Consider the following 16212-nt stretch of genomic DNA (forward strand, 5'->3'; position numbering starts at 1 on the left):
CCTGGATTATTTTTCTTTGCTTATCAAATGAAGAGAAATCATGAAACTGTACACACTGAAACCAGGACTAAGATAATAGCTGTTACTTCCTGCTGCAACTCTTCCCTTCACAGATTTCTTTGTTGCAGAACACTGAAGCAAAAAACCCCGCACCTAAACCTCAAAATCTGTTTGATAGAAATGGAAAGTACACTAAAAATGTGCATATAAATGTTTCAACCTTTTCCTCTGCTAGAAAGAACTAGTATGTGGTATTAAGTTAACATATTACATACTTAAAACCAAAATAAATTAAATAAAAAGACTCTAGCTCAACACAAAGGAATGTAAGTGCTGTCCTGGCACTAATTTTCAAAAAGTATTCCTAATGATCATTACTGTCTACAGTAATTTAAGTCAGCAACAACTGAAGAGGCATTTAATGCTAAAACCCAAGTTCTTAAATGTACAAGAAGCACATTTTCAACTATTTTGTTAGACCAAAAAAAATTTTTCCCATCTTTGCTTTCTGAACATTCTGCTTCCGAAATTTTGATATTCACATTGTTTCACAATGACAAGATGTTAAAGGAAGCATTACAGCCATAAGAAAAAAGAAATGGAAGTACAGAAAATGTCTAACAGCAGAACTTTGAGAAAATATCAAGTTTAATTAACAGAAAAAAAAAATGGAAAGTAGTAATTCCTTGTTTCACTTAATATGTAGCACTGCTACAGCACTGTAGCAAAACACTGCAGACTAACAGTCAAGTATTAGGCTGCCAGACATACATCCTGCTTCATAATATAAATTCTCCCAATCTCCAAATGCAAGAATAATGAAAGTGAGAAATATCAAAGTAATTATAGATGTATTATTATAATTTATAATTAATATATTTTATCAGCAGTGAAAGCTGTTGAAGCAAAGAAATTTCAATTTTTTTTTTTTTTTTTTAATGTTAGGATACTTAGCATATCCAGAATAGTCAGAGGTATGAAAATTTTTATAGTATTTTTGAAACAAATATTAAACTACAAATCTATTTGGAAGATTATTATAAGAACATTTAATTCTGTCTGCCAATTTGACCCAAATTATTGTCTGAAATATCAGCCTCTGGTCATTATTAGAGATATGGGACTAGAACAGGCTTCTAGTCTGTCCAAGTGTGGCACTAGTTAAGTTCTTCTGACTCATTGACTCAAAGATGGTATAGGATTCAAAGGAACTAATTGAAAAAGCCTTTCAAACCCCTCAGTCAAGTTAGTTTTTACAAAACTGTGTGGACTATTACTCTTTCACTTTAATCTATAATGACATCAGTTTACTTGCATCTTCAAAGCCTATGTTTGCTTTTTCTTTTTTTCACCCTTTTAAAGGGCTTTCTTCTTTTAAGAGATATGGAGTTATATGAAGTTCTATCAATGTATCACACACAGTAAGTCTATGCAGAAAAATGTGTTTGAGCATTAGTTTTCTCCAGTCTACATTGTTTATAAGGAAAGATAGCTCATATATTGCTTGTTATTAATATCCAAGAGAGCTGAATAGCATAGAAGGAAACTTTCCACTCACACAAACCTTTTATCTTGACTCAGCTGAAAGTTAATATACTATAGTCTCAGTTAATAGATGATCAAAGACATAACCTAGTGTGAGGATTAAAGAGATCTCTGCTGTGACCATCTTCATATATTCTGCACAGCGAGGTATTAATGCAAGCAAAGATAAGTCCAAAAAGCCAATATTGATTTTAAAAATGAAACCATCTTTTCATCTAAAATAGGTGAATATGACAAAATGTCACCATGCACTTGAAAAACAACAATGAAAAGATAACAGCAGGAAATTAATTAGTTTAGAGAAAAAGTGAGATTTATTATATCAGGTTGTCATTTAGGAAGCCATTCCTAGTCAGCAAAAGACTTTAATGTATGTTTAACTAGAAACATATTCATAAGTTCCATGAACTTTGATGTGGTATAACACTTTCTTAAATTTTAATGTTAAAGCAGTGATTAATGCCTAATGTTGTTCTTGCTAAACTCAATAGCATTTGCCATGAACTTCAAAAGAAGAATTACAGGGCTTTATTCACTCTCATAATTTCCCTTAAAACTCTAATGTGTGCCTACTGTTTATGGTTAGTCTTATTCTGTTGTTATTTTTGTTATTTGAATAGGAAAATAAATTATCATTGCAATACTTTGCTGTCCTAGTTTACTTCTAGACATTAAGTTTAAAAATAGGGCCTGACAATTACATGATCTTGACTATGGAATGCTGGCTTGCTGGATGATCTGTATTTTTAAATAAAAGCCTGGAAGACTTTTCATTCCAATAATTATTTCCTCCTTTATGTGCTTTATAAAAATTCCTGACCAATTTACTCATAAAATGGGAGGGAGAGGGTGGGTCTGTATAAATGAGACTATCAAATACTTATGTTTTATGTACATATCAAGGACAGAAACTCAAATATGTATATTTTAGGAGAACTACACTCTGGAAATTATTACTGTAGAGAAATACTGCCATATATGGAAAGAAAGGAAGTCAGATTGGAATACCAAGGGGATGCTGCTATGAAGAAGTTAACATGAGATAGTTACATTGTGGAGGGCTTTATAAGTAGCACTGATGCTGTGAGCGTTCTTATGTCATGGCAAATGAGACAATGAGGCAATGAATTCCTCACTGTAAATGTGATATGCTGCTTTTCATTACTGAAGAAGATGAGCAAATGGACAGACAACTATTCTGAAGGAACCACTGCACTAGAAAGACATACAAATCTTAATCTCCTTTTCAATGACTTGGTCACAAAGCCATCTTCTAAGTATACTGTCTGTCAAAAGCTTATATTCTAAAGGGTTTAGGTCTCCCAGTCATGTTCAGCTGACTAATAAAAATGTTCTAGAACATGTAGGTCCTCTTAAATTTTTATTTATGTTTATGTAGATTAAATATGCGTGTGTGTATATATGTATACATAATGTAAAATTTTTGTACATTATGGGTTATGTTGTATTATAGCACTATGAAGCATGAGATTAATCAAGTAGGAAAATAAAACAACTGCAGTGGTACTTCTATCCATGAATATGTGTGTAATGGGCATTTCAACTTCAGTAACGATAAATGTAATACACTAAGCAAATAGGTATAAGTAATACTAGTTGAATATACCTAACAACATTGCTACAAAATAGACAACTATATCTAGGCCACCTTTGATTTAAAAGCTAGAGGAGGTCAGATTGGTAGTAATATCCTTTTTTTAATTAATCACCCTTTGTTCCTTGAAATTCTCAGTGATGTGGCAAGGTTCCAGAAAAGTGTAAAAGTTGCTAGAATTTTCCCGGTGAAAAGCTGTGTGAACAATTTGCATGTATATATTTGAAATCCTTTCTTCACAAGACAGTACAGTTGCTAGACACTGCCAGGAGAAATTTGTGTACAGAACACACTTCTGTTTTGTACACCAGGCTGCTTACAGTCCTAAAACAGAACACCAGCTGATTTTTCTATTTTGATTGGTGATATGTGGATTAAAATAATGAAGTTTGCATGTTGGTAAAATTATAATTAATCTGGCTTCCTTTGCATATATGTTGACTGAGACTTCCTAGGCTGCTCTTCTAAAAGAATTCACATAATTTGGAGACTCCAGTATATGCTCTAATAAGTCCATTATACTATAAGGCACATTAAATCTATTATATACTATTTTATCATTCCAAGGAAAGCTTATAGGTTTACACAGCTACTCTGTTTGACTTGTTTTATAATAAAGATGCATAGGCAGATGTCTGTTCCATATTTAAATGGGACAGCTTAAGAAGAAGGGAGTCCATCTCTTATTGTTGACCTGGAGAAATATAGTTAAATTTTTTATTGAAATGAATAGAGATGATTCACATAACTGGTTACTGCAGGTAAGTTGCTGAGAAAGAAGTCTTCATTTTAAGTTATTACAGTTATCACTAAAATTATTGTTTCCACCACATCTTGAACTTCAATGATTATACACTGACATTTTTAAATCCCCTTTTGTGTAAGAGTAACGAAATGGACAGGTTCTGTTCCTATACACATATATGTGCATATGCTGCCTGATTTTTCTCATGAAACTCATGTTCATAAATCCCTACTAACTGCACCTCTGGACAATACTTTTCTGGATTGGAATCAGCGATGGAAGTCCTGAAACAGTTTTTTTCACGTGACCTCCTAAGGTAACGTATTGATAACTTTTTCAGGAGAGTTATTACCTGCATTCATCATGTTCTGCTGGTGGAAATCAACAAAGCACTAGGAAGCTTCTCTAGTAAAAGAACTTACTTCAAGCCATGTTGCAACAGCTATGGTTCTTAATCTTTTACTGCAATATTTCAATGTAGTTTTCATGTTTTGAGTAAAAGTTACAGAATAAAAGACCTCTTCTGTTAATGAATCTCTGAGAAAATAGCAGATTAACTAACTACATCAACAGAAATATTCTGAGGGCTTTCCCTTTCCTGTGCCATGACCCATACTGAAGCTTACGTAAATATGATTTACTAATAGAAGTCACAAAACTATCCAACTCCAGGCAAGGAAAAGAACTATCTATCATATTCCTTTAAAAACTGTTTTTTAATATAGTTCTGAATGCGTGATTTCCATGAGAACAGCTTGTGTGGCATTAGAATTGTAGCTCTTCATTTAAGACAGTTTTCTCTAAAAAATCGCCTGAAATTACCCTTATTTTCCTTTATATAACCTCCATTTTGAGAAAATTGAATAAAAAGTTTCTGCCTAGCATTAATGATATAATGAAATCACTGGATATTTAATATTTTGTACCGCCTTTACATTTTTCTGGGTACTTGCAGTGTTTTCAGACTTCTCCACGCGTTTTGGACCTACTTCTCTGTTGGCTTTGGACCCAAGAAAATCAGAAGCAATCCATGATACCTCTGAATTTATAATTCATTTTGTAATCTACTCTCCACTCTGAAAGTGACTGAAAAAATGAAAAGAACGGTGCTGAAGTTATCAGAATTTAATGAAGACTGTGTCTGTGTTGCCTTGTGCAGAATTTCTTTTTTATACCCCTCATTTTCCTCCTCCTTTGCCCTAAAGTATGATTCTGACTAAGTGTGACCATTTCCTCTTTGTGTATATGAGAACAAAGAAATGTTAGTGTGTGGCTGCACAACAGAGGTACCACAAAATGAAAAAAATCCCTTAAATAGTGTCATAATAATGAACTAATTATTTGAATTTAAGTGGAATAAAAATATTGCATGACTGTGTGCCAAAACTGAAATGCTCAAATTATGGGAAATATGGACAACTAGAAATCAAAAAAATTGCCGAAACGAGAGCTTGAGATTTAAAACACAAATCCACCTACTCAAAGCAGGACTAGGAATCCCTAGATGATTACCAGGAATTTTCAGCAGGCCTTTAAGTGAAAATTCTAATTACAACATTTCAATAATAACCATAGACTATTTAGTTCAGTGCTTAGGAGTATTCTCCTAATGTCCAGTCTGAATCTCTTTACAGGTATGTGAAATTATAATTTAATTTTCTTCCTATTACAAATGAAAAAGAAAAACAGGTTTTGCCTTCTCTGTAAAGATTGCTATCACATCTCTTCCCAATTTTCTAGACTAATACACCTACAGAAAATTGCAGAGTAATTTTGCACTTATTTCAGTGATAACTTGGGGAATCTGCCTTTTTCAAGTATGATGTAAAAATCTTACAGAATCTCTGAATTTAAATCCGAGCATAAGCATAAAAGATACATATTTGGAAAAATCCCAGTATTGTGCATGAAATTAAACAAATGCCTAAACGTTTTTATTACATAAACTGTATGATGATAAATTTGGGGGGGGGGGGGAAGGGGGGGGGAAGGGGGGTGGAAGACACTGAATAAATAAGAGAAATTTGTTGTTTAAATGAAATGAACAATCAGTCTTAACAGGGTAAAAGGAAGTTCACCCTTTTTGCCATCAGCACACCGATGAAGATTACGGTACCTCTGTATGTGTTTTCACTGACTATGAAATACATATTTACTTCTTTAACAACACATGTAGTGTAGAACAGTAGTGCAAGTGGGGGACAAGAAGACAAGTAGTACAAGCAGTTATACAAGAATAGCTCAAGGGTTATATCAATAAGTATTTTATTTTCTAGAAAGTTAAAGTGCTTTGGATCCTCTCAGTTCTTCCAGTTCTTTTTTCTTTTTTTTTTGTAATAATTTTAATTTGTGCAGACTTTGGGCTGGTACTGGACTGGTCTTAGAGCAAGTAACTTTTATAGACTGTTATATCTCAGTCCTAGTCTTTCAGTACAACTTCTAACTACTATGCATCATACTAAACGCATGCATTTACCTCCATTTTTAGTAACTATACATGTGAGTATCAGTCTTACTGAAAAACCTCTGCATAATTGTTCGACAGATTTTCTGTTTTGTTTTCTTACTATGAGACCACCTCATTCACCGAGTGTTAATCCTGAAGTGAGCTAGCTTAAATTAAAAAATCCTTTCTTTCTTTTTTTTTAATAAAATAAAGTTTTTTAAAATCACATACCAAAATTTCTTTTAAAAAGTTCTTAAAGCAAAACAGTAGAATAGCTAACTTTAAATGCTACAAAATATTCCTCTGATGCAATAGCCAAATTAGGAGCTTAACTTGAAAAATTTGCACTTAAAATGCCTTAAAACACTATTTACTACTTAATCTCTTCTGTCATATTGCTATTGCAAAATGATATTGCTAAATAATAGGCATTGATATATTTTTGTAAAATACTCTGCTAATAATTATGAGATCTTGTAATAATATGAACCAATAATTTTGCAGACATGAAAAAAAAGAAGAAATTGTTCTAGCACATACTACGTGTTGACAAATATTGCCTCTCTTTGAAATGGTGATCATAAAATTATTATCCACTGACACAATTTTAGCTGATGTTTAAAAGCCCATGTAAAAGCTGGACTTCATCTCTTTTAAACCTTAAATCCAGGCATATTAACTGTATATTAAATGAAATACATACTAAATAAAAATTTCTGTTTTAAGGGATGCATTAAGTTGCTAGGAGTTAAATGAATTTGAATAACTTGGAGGTAATTTATCTTGCAAGTTGCAAGAGATATTGAGTCATTTGACTCATCTACATTATCAGGGTACATCTAACTACCTCAAAATAATTTGAAAGTCTCCTACATGACTGTAGATGCTTTAGAGAAGAGACTGCTGTACTTTCATAAGTCTCATTAAAGGAATTTCACTGAGGTATTCATGTAATGATAAAAACACTTCCTGTTTTCTAGACGCCTAATAAATAAATCTATTTCCTTGTGATATGGAGTTAAATTTAGTGATGGAAATTAAGTTATAATTGACTATTGTTTTGTATTATCAACATAATTTCAAGATTACTGAGAGCATAGGGTGGAGTTACACTGACATGTGACAGATGAGGTGGAAATACAAGTGTGAGAGCCATTGAACACCATGAATTTTTATAATATATCATCATTATGGAAACACCTGTGCTGAAGGACATTGTGCTGATACACAGAAAATATCTTTTTTGTGGTTGATAGAATATTCACTTTTCCCTGCAATAGTTGGAAAACAGGACAATACTGTCTGCTAGATGGAGTATTTGTAGACAACGTTAAAAGCGTTCTACACTGATAAACCATCACAGATTTTTCTAGCAGAAATGAGGCTGGAGGAAATCTTCCCTGTCTTTTAAGTCATTGAACTGAAAAAGAGCCACTTCAGCAACTATTTTTGAATGACTCTGCGCCTGTCTGAGAGATGAAAGTACTGAAGGTATCAAAAAAAAAGTTATTAATGAAGTACATGGGACAAAGTGCATCCTCAAAAAATTTTCAGATGATACGAAGCTGCTAAGGTTGATATACCACATGGTTGCCATTTGGAAAGACCTCAACAGACTGGAGTGATGACTACCAGGAACTCCATAAAAGTTAACAAAGGGAAATTTGAAACCTTGCACCAGGGTCCATTGTCCTGCTTGGGTTCAATAAAGAATTTTTGTGGACTTAAACAAACATTGTATGCAACTGGACATTTTGAGCCCTCTGTGTTGAAAACAAGGCTGTCACGTTCTCTACTTTCTCCAAAGTATCCTTTACAAAAAGATCAACAACTAAGAAACAGGAAAGAAAACTAGAGACAGCAATATAAATAAACATGAACAATTTCAAGCCTTTTTATAGCTGAGTGTTTGAAACTATTCCCTTTTTGGGTACTATACTGATCAAGCAATGATATAGCTTCTTGGATTTTCAGATACTTGTAGCACAGTATCTGCAGGAAGCACTGTAGTGAAGATCGTCTATTGTTCCTACACTGTCATTGCTGGATATGATTATGTGTTAAGTTTAATATTTTCCTTTAGACTAAAAAGCTGTGCTGCTACTTCAGAGATGGAATTTCCTCTATCAGCTGTCAGTAAAAATGACATACACCTTACTTTGGACATGTTCAGCAAAAAATTTCCAAAAATAATTACTTTTACAGGGACTGAAGTTGATAGAGAACACCCTTTCTAGTATATCAGAATTTTACAGACCTGGAACAAAGTACTTCCAGCTATAGTACAGAAAGAACAGTGGGCCAATGGTTTTCTATTTTGTATACCTACTATATTTAGCCTTGATTGATGGACTGATCAGGAAAACATCAAAGAGTTACAGCTATAAGGACAACAGAACAAAAAATCTGAAAACAATTTTATATTTCACCACTGATAGTGCTTAGTTATTAAGGACGACTATAAAATAAGACTGAGGCGAATTAAGACTGCCTAGCTAAGCACTACATATATACGTTGCAAGGAGGAGGATAACTGTACATGAGCTCAAAATATTGTGTGTGCTTATCAAAAATATTAAAGGATTATAAAGCTCTGCAGTCTAGAATTCAAATAACAAAGATTAACATGGACACAGACGATGGTAAATATCCACAGGAGTCTAGTACTTAATTTGACAGTGACATACTTTTTACTGTTTCATGCATTGCATAGAGTGACATGAATTCTGTCAACAAGTATGTCACAATTTTGTTTCTTTTTGTCTGAGATATTGTCCTACCATAATGACAGGTACTTTAATTATTTTTTTTTCATTTAATTTGTTATAAAGATGGAATTGTTTTTCATGGGTTTTTTATGATGCTCATTGTCAAAGAATCCAATATTTCTCAAACTTGCCACTGGTGTGTAAGACAGCTATCTAAAATTACCCCACACTCAGATCAAAGCACAGATGTATTGAGGTTGTTTCGCAAATAGAATCATGGTCCTAATGTGAGACACCCAGGAGGTAATTTTTAAAATGCTTAGTTCTTCTGCTGCTCATAGCGCTGCTTTCATTTTTGCATCATAGGGAAGGGGAAGAGTATGCTTTGTGAATATTTCAGATGTGCTCAGTGTCACATAAGCACTTTCATCAGAGGCAGCAATGAATTCCAGTCTCCTTCCAGGAATCAGCAGGAAAAGGAGAAGCTGACCCTGTTCAGCTTGTTCAATAGTTTCATTGATCAGAATACACAACTACACCTGGCAAGTCAGTGAGGTGTATTTGACTCCTTTTAAATTGAGCCTTGGAGCCAGGTCTTTCCCAGCTTAGTGCTCTCATGACTGCAAATTTGACAAAGGCTAGATTCTGGACTGCAGGAGCCTCTATCCTGATTGAACAGAGATGTTACTCTTTGAGTCAAAAGTTTGTCCTTCAGTGTGTGGCAGTAGGCTAGATAGCTGTGGAGTTACCATGGATTTCTGAGTAGTATTCTGATAAGTAGAGCTCCACTGATTCATTATAAATTTCTATTTTTGGGCCCTTTCTTCCCAATTTGACTGTTTAGGAAACTTGTTCTCTTGACTTCACTAGCATAAGACATTGTGCCCCATGACTTGTAAAGGCCAGCAGATTCCTTCTGTAGTTTTGTGTAAGTTCTGAAATCACCATTCTAAAGGCAGAATATATTGCTTTAGACACACATACAAACAAAAAACATCATACTTCTTAAAATTCTGGTCAGGGCTGATTTTATTTTTAAAAGCAAGAATTGTCAAGCTAACTATATTTGGTGTTATCTCTTTTGCCCAAAGCATGCTGATTGATAGTTCCCTGATTGTGATTTTTACAATTTAAACACTTCATTCACTCAGAATAGGTTTATAGGCATAAGTTAAATTACATTTTTTCCTGTGGCAGAGATCCAGCATATTTTACAACTGATTCACAATAAAAGCTCAGAACACATCTCATCCACATGCCACATTTCACACAGTGTTTACCTCATTAGTGCCAGTGGAGAAAGCCCAAGAGCCGAGGAATTTTCAATATACTATATTTCAATAACTTTACACAAACAGATTTTTGACTAATATAACATGTAGAATTAATGCATGTTGATAGCCAAAATATATCATTAATGCTTTCCTAACTGTTCCATTCTTATTATCCTAATGAGCTAACTTCTAGGTTATTGAATTTCCTTGCCATCACCCAAGCAACTCTAGCATCACACATTTATATGACTCTGTAGCATGACAAGTTGATTCTGCTGATAGGAAGGGGGAAGAAAGATTAATCATGTACCAAAATATGTTAACAGAACCATTCCCACTTGGTATGAAAGTTATTTGAAAAGTAGATATCTTGGCTGAGTCAACCCTCTTGTTTTCAGTTTGTATTTGTAAAAGTCAAGCCCAGTTCTGCTAAACACATGCTCTGCTTCTACTGACTTCAATGTTTAGCATTTTTTCAGGATTAAAAGACAAGGTAACAGAACTAAGTATTAAATCCAATATGAAGTTTCCTGCTTTGGTTTTTCTTTTTTTTTTTTTTTTTGGCTTTCAGCAAGGATTAAGAACTTATTGAATCTATTTTTTATGCCATATGTGTGTGTGTATATATAGATCCATATATACAGACTTCCTAAATATGCATAGGTAAGTTCTTGCTAAATAATACATTGAAATTGCACTAGCTGAGGAGATCAAGCAAGAATATAAGCCACTTCTGATTTAGACAATTATTTAAACAGACACTAAGGCAAAGTAAAAAATAATTTTCATTGTAAAGGACTGTAATATCTAAAATCACATCTACTCTGATATTCCCAAACAAATTTCTCTTTCAGCTTTTTCAGTCTTGTCAACTGACAGAAATAAGAATGTGTTTCCAGCTAATTGGCAATAACACCCATAGAAACTGGACAAAATTGCTAAGAACACAAAGAAATATGGATTTTTTTTTTTGCTTGACATAATTTGTTAGTGTAGATATACTGAAAATGTGTCTTATACGATAATACCTTCAGGATGTTACCTTTTACAGATGTTCGAGTTTCCTTAAGTCTGTGATTTCATTACTGATGGATTTGAAAATATAAACATTGAGCACACCAACACAAAAAAATGTATGGTTTCTTTTTAATTTAAGCTGCAAATTATTGCTAACCATATATCTTTTAATTTTTTAGATAACTTGCTTATAATACACGGAGTCACTTCATGGTACGCAATAAAAGTGTGTTTGGGTGGCCTCTGGTTTAGATGCTATGTCAGTAAAAGAAAGGAAATGGAAAAAAACATACAGTCCTCTCCAGAACAGTGGATGCCAGTCATGGATAAATTAAAAAGATTGTACATTCCTCTGAGAAAAATTAATGAACAGAGCAGAGCATTTAGGACTGTTCTACATGAAATCATACCTGAAGAATCACATCTAGTCAACAAAACTGGAAACTCATCTCAGAGCTTATAAAGTCATAAGAGAAAAATGCTTCTTTAAGCATTTTTTATGATAGAGGTGACTCAGAATTCCTGTCTGGTTTAATTCTTTTCACTTTTTTATTTTCTAGTTTCAATATTTTCCAAACACCTTAACTTTCTTCATCCCATAAGATTTGCAAGGAAATTAGAATTGAATTGAATATGACTCCAGTTTGTTAAGCAAGCCTTTGATTTGCCTCTTCAAAGGATATATTTTCAAATAAGGGATGCTGACTACAGAGAATATTTAGTTTCATCAGATCTATGTTTCATATCAAAATTCAATTATGGAGGGCAGGGGCAGAAATTCTCCCATGAGCAAACAAGGTATTTTCAGAAAAGTTCATTCCATCTTCTTTAGAAATACTTATTGTACCCACCGTGAAACTTCACAGGTCACCGGGTTGAGCCAAGCTATGAAGTCCTGAATTATGTTCACATAAAGCATTGTGCAAAATAAATGCAGAAAGACTTTTTCTCAATACCTGCTTCAATACAATATAAAACAGGCATATAATTTGTAGCTCATGTACTGAGTTTCTCCTAACAGTAATTCCAGGCTAAAGGAATTTAAATAACTCTTTGTGCTGTTCTCTGAAATACTCAAGTCACTATTTGACTACAGAATGGCATGATTATTTAAGTAGTATTGAAATAATGAAATTAGTAGCAGCTTATTACATTAGGACCAATTTAAGAACTTAAATAATATATCTAGACTTTTGAAAAGATTTTTTTCAAAGCAATAATTTTCATAATATACAAAATATAGAAATAACTACTACTCCTTAGATAAGTCACACATCACTTTTATTTCTATTTTTATTTAAATTTATAGACTTAATTTCTAGTGTCACTTAAATATCAATTACTTTTAATTTTTAAGGACATATAAAGTGTTATCTTTTTTTGGTGTTTCTCATAAGAACAGCAGCCAAAGAACAGTCATTCAGAGATTTATAAAAAGAAAACGTTTAGATTTAAAAAAAAAAAAAATCTTCAAAATGAAACAGATTGTTTGTGTGTGCTTTTCAGGGAAGTGCTAAACTGTATTTTCAAAATATATCCTGTCTGCAAAGCTCTTAAGATAGTACGTCATACGGATCTGAGGACTTCATACAATTAATTGCACAGAACTGAGGAACTTTTAGGGGAGAGTTAAAAATGTCATCTATATTCTTGTGAAGTGATCTTTGCTGTATTGACTGTAGCATTTAATTAAATAAAATTGCTGCTAAAAATCTGACTATATATTTTCTAACAAAGGTTGCAACTTACTAGAATAAATCAACCCTGAGAAGCTTTATTTTCTCTTTTTGTTCAGATCTTTCTCTCTCTCCAGCTTTTATTGCTAATATAGTATACTCTTTTACTTCGAATGTAGGATACTTCAACAGCCCTTAAAAATACATTGTGACAAAGCAAATAATTTATAGAATTTTCCCAATATCCTATCCCAAACAGCATAGGTGTGGAAAGAATCCTAGCAAATGTGATAAAAATTGTCCAATTTCTTTTCCCCCCTCACCTTATGAAATCTTTCTTCTTTTTATAAGTAAAAATTGTGACAGTGTTTTCCTTTTGTAGAATCCATTTTAAGCCCAAATATTTAACTGCCTTCCTCCTTCCTGATATATTTCTCTGGATACTGAAGCTAATTCAAAAGGAAATTATCCTTGCTTCAGAATCTTCGTTGTTACTAACACAGGTGCTATAAAGGCAAAACAGTGTTAAAAACTAAGAAAACATTTACCATGCCTGCTGCATCTCTAACTTTTTTTTTTTTTTTCAGATGGGAGGGGTCTTCTGTGGAAATCCTGCAAGATATTCCAGTTTCCTAAAGGTCACACCCAAGTGCAGTCACAGAAGTAGCTCCTATCAATGTCATTGCATTGAAGATCTGATATTTGGAATTTTTTTCACTACCCATCTCTTTAAAATTCCTTGTAGAAACTAATTATGAGTAATGAAAAAGCCTGTTGCAAAAACTGTCTGTATTTGGACTTAAATGGTAGCATGATGTTATATACGTTACATTCTATTTTACATCCCTCAGGTCTATGAGTATCCACTCTCGGTCCTGGAGATGGGAGGAAAACCTTGTCTGGATTGGGAAATTATTACAGTCTTCTAGGAGGAGTGCAGCCCACAAATGATTAAATGTTCTATTCTTTGTGACTTTTCCCACTGCAGGAACACTTAGAAATATAGATGAACTGGTAGAAGGCACAACTCACAGAGAAGGCTAATAAAGAAAGGTAATGGTGAAAGCAAAATAAAATTAGATTTCAGGACAATGTTTCTAACCTTGCAATACCTGAAAATCTTAGACATGAAGGAAGTTGACACTGACACTTTAGTAAATAAAATGCTAGTAATTCCACTGATAGAAGAAAACGGCATTACTCTCATGCAAGGCTTTAAACAATGTCTAGGTTCACACCAGATGCAGTCATTTTCTTTCAAAAATGTCATAAAATGCCTATTAAATATGGAAATACTTTTAAAAATCTGCAGAAAATAGTTGTTAAAAAACTCAGTGTTAATGGTCACAGAAGTCAACTTTGCATTTTAGAAGATAAGAAAGTATTCAAAGGAAAGGCAGAAGCAAAGAAATATGAATGTAAATGGTGACATTTTATCTATAACTTCATGAGAAAATTTGATTCTTATGTGATTGGGGTTTTGCAGAACCAGGAATTAGAGAAGAATTTTGTTGTGATCAATAAAACTTTAGAAAGCTTTTTATATAAACACCTTATTAAAGTGAAGGATCCTCACGTGGGTTTTGTTGATATTGTTACTCTTTGGAGAGTTACGAGTTAGGTGAAAACGCAATCTCACTCTACCAAAGCTCTGCTGCTTTTTCTGTGGGACTGATGAATGAAACATTCATATGTTATAATTGTCTTCTTAGATAAAATCCAAGAGCATTTCAATAAATCACAAAGTAAAGTAATTATCCTGGAATATTTGTGAGCATTCCACAGAATAGATGATTGCACAGGAAGCAGATAATCAGGAAGTTTCCAGTCTGGCAATTGATCCACATTAGTTTTGCTATCTTAATGGTTCAGGTGATAGTTTAAACTTAATTCTATGTGAGTATCATTTTAGTATGCAGTGTATTATTATTAAAATAAATCAAGTGTTCGACAAAAAAAAGGAATATATAGCTATTAAACAACGAGTTTATAACTGTGTATTAAGCTATACATTAAAACTGGAGTGTATTACTACTCCAAACTTATCCTTTGTGTATTGAATAAAATAAAAAAAGCCAACAAACATATGAATTATAGAAAGAACTCAATCATAATTGGCCTGCTCATTTTTGAAAGCTGTACAGGCTTGACAGATTTGTTCTCCAGTCCGAACTGCCAACTGTATGAAAAAGTTTTAGCTGTTGGCTTTGCCTCAGGAAAAATAATTTAACAGGTAAGTCTGTCTGAAAATTCATACTTTTCAGTTACCACGGACTAAATATTTTCATTGTTATATAGACAGGATCAAAACAAGATTCAGACATTTAATGGTTAAAATTTATTTTAAAAGTTATTTTCAAGCAGTAAATGAGCAGGAAGTTCTTAAAGTCTTTGCTAGAGCTCCTGGAATGATTGCAGTGTGATTCTTGTTAAAGAGAAATAAACATTGGCATCCAACTACATAGACTAGTATGATTCTTAAGTACAAAACTCTACAGTGAGTTTCTGGAAAGTTCTAATTAATTGTAATGAAACAATCAACTTTGTTTGCATCTATTTTTTAAATTGAAAACAAGGATTACCTTTCCATTGAGGACCATTTTCTTCTTGAAGTAATCCAACTGCACTGGTGTTTGCCCAAATGACTTTTTCATATAAGGAAAATATAAATTGGTACAACCACATAGGAAGATGTACTCAATAATTTCCTAAAAAGATGTTATCCTTCTAATTTTTTTTCATTTTCCTGAAATACCTGCGCCAATTACTGCCCTATACTTAACTCTAAGTCATATGAGTACGCCTACTAAGTCGTACAATTTTTTTCAGAAAAAGCAATTTTAGATAAAAAAAGCATTCAAGATTATTCTTCCTGAAAATAGTTTAAAAAGGAAAAATCAAAATTAAAAGCCAAGCCATGTGTCTGTGGTTTCATTTGTTCATAATTGTAGTAGATTTTGTATAAGGCCAGCTTCTTTCGTTGAAAGCCTCAAGGCCACTATTACGTGCACCTTGAAAAATGTTTTTCCATGTTATCTATCAACCACCTCACATTTCTATGATAAGTACACCAGGACATACTGAGACTTGCTTCTCTTTACATTCACCCTACCATAGTTTCTTCCCCCTTAATTTCTTACCTCTCACTATGTGTTCAGATAAGAGTTCACTCACATACAGACAGCC

The sequence above is a fragment of the Corvus kubaryi genome, unplaced genomic scaffold (genome assembly GCF_017639235.1).
Source record: "Corvus kubaryi isolate FWS band 111438036 unplaced genomic scaffold, C.kubaryi_AGA036_p1.0 split3-131, whole genome shotgun sequence".
Lineage (NCBI taxonomy): Eukaryota > Metazoa > Chordata > Aves > Passeriformes > Corvidae > Corvus > Corvus kubaryi.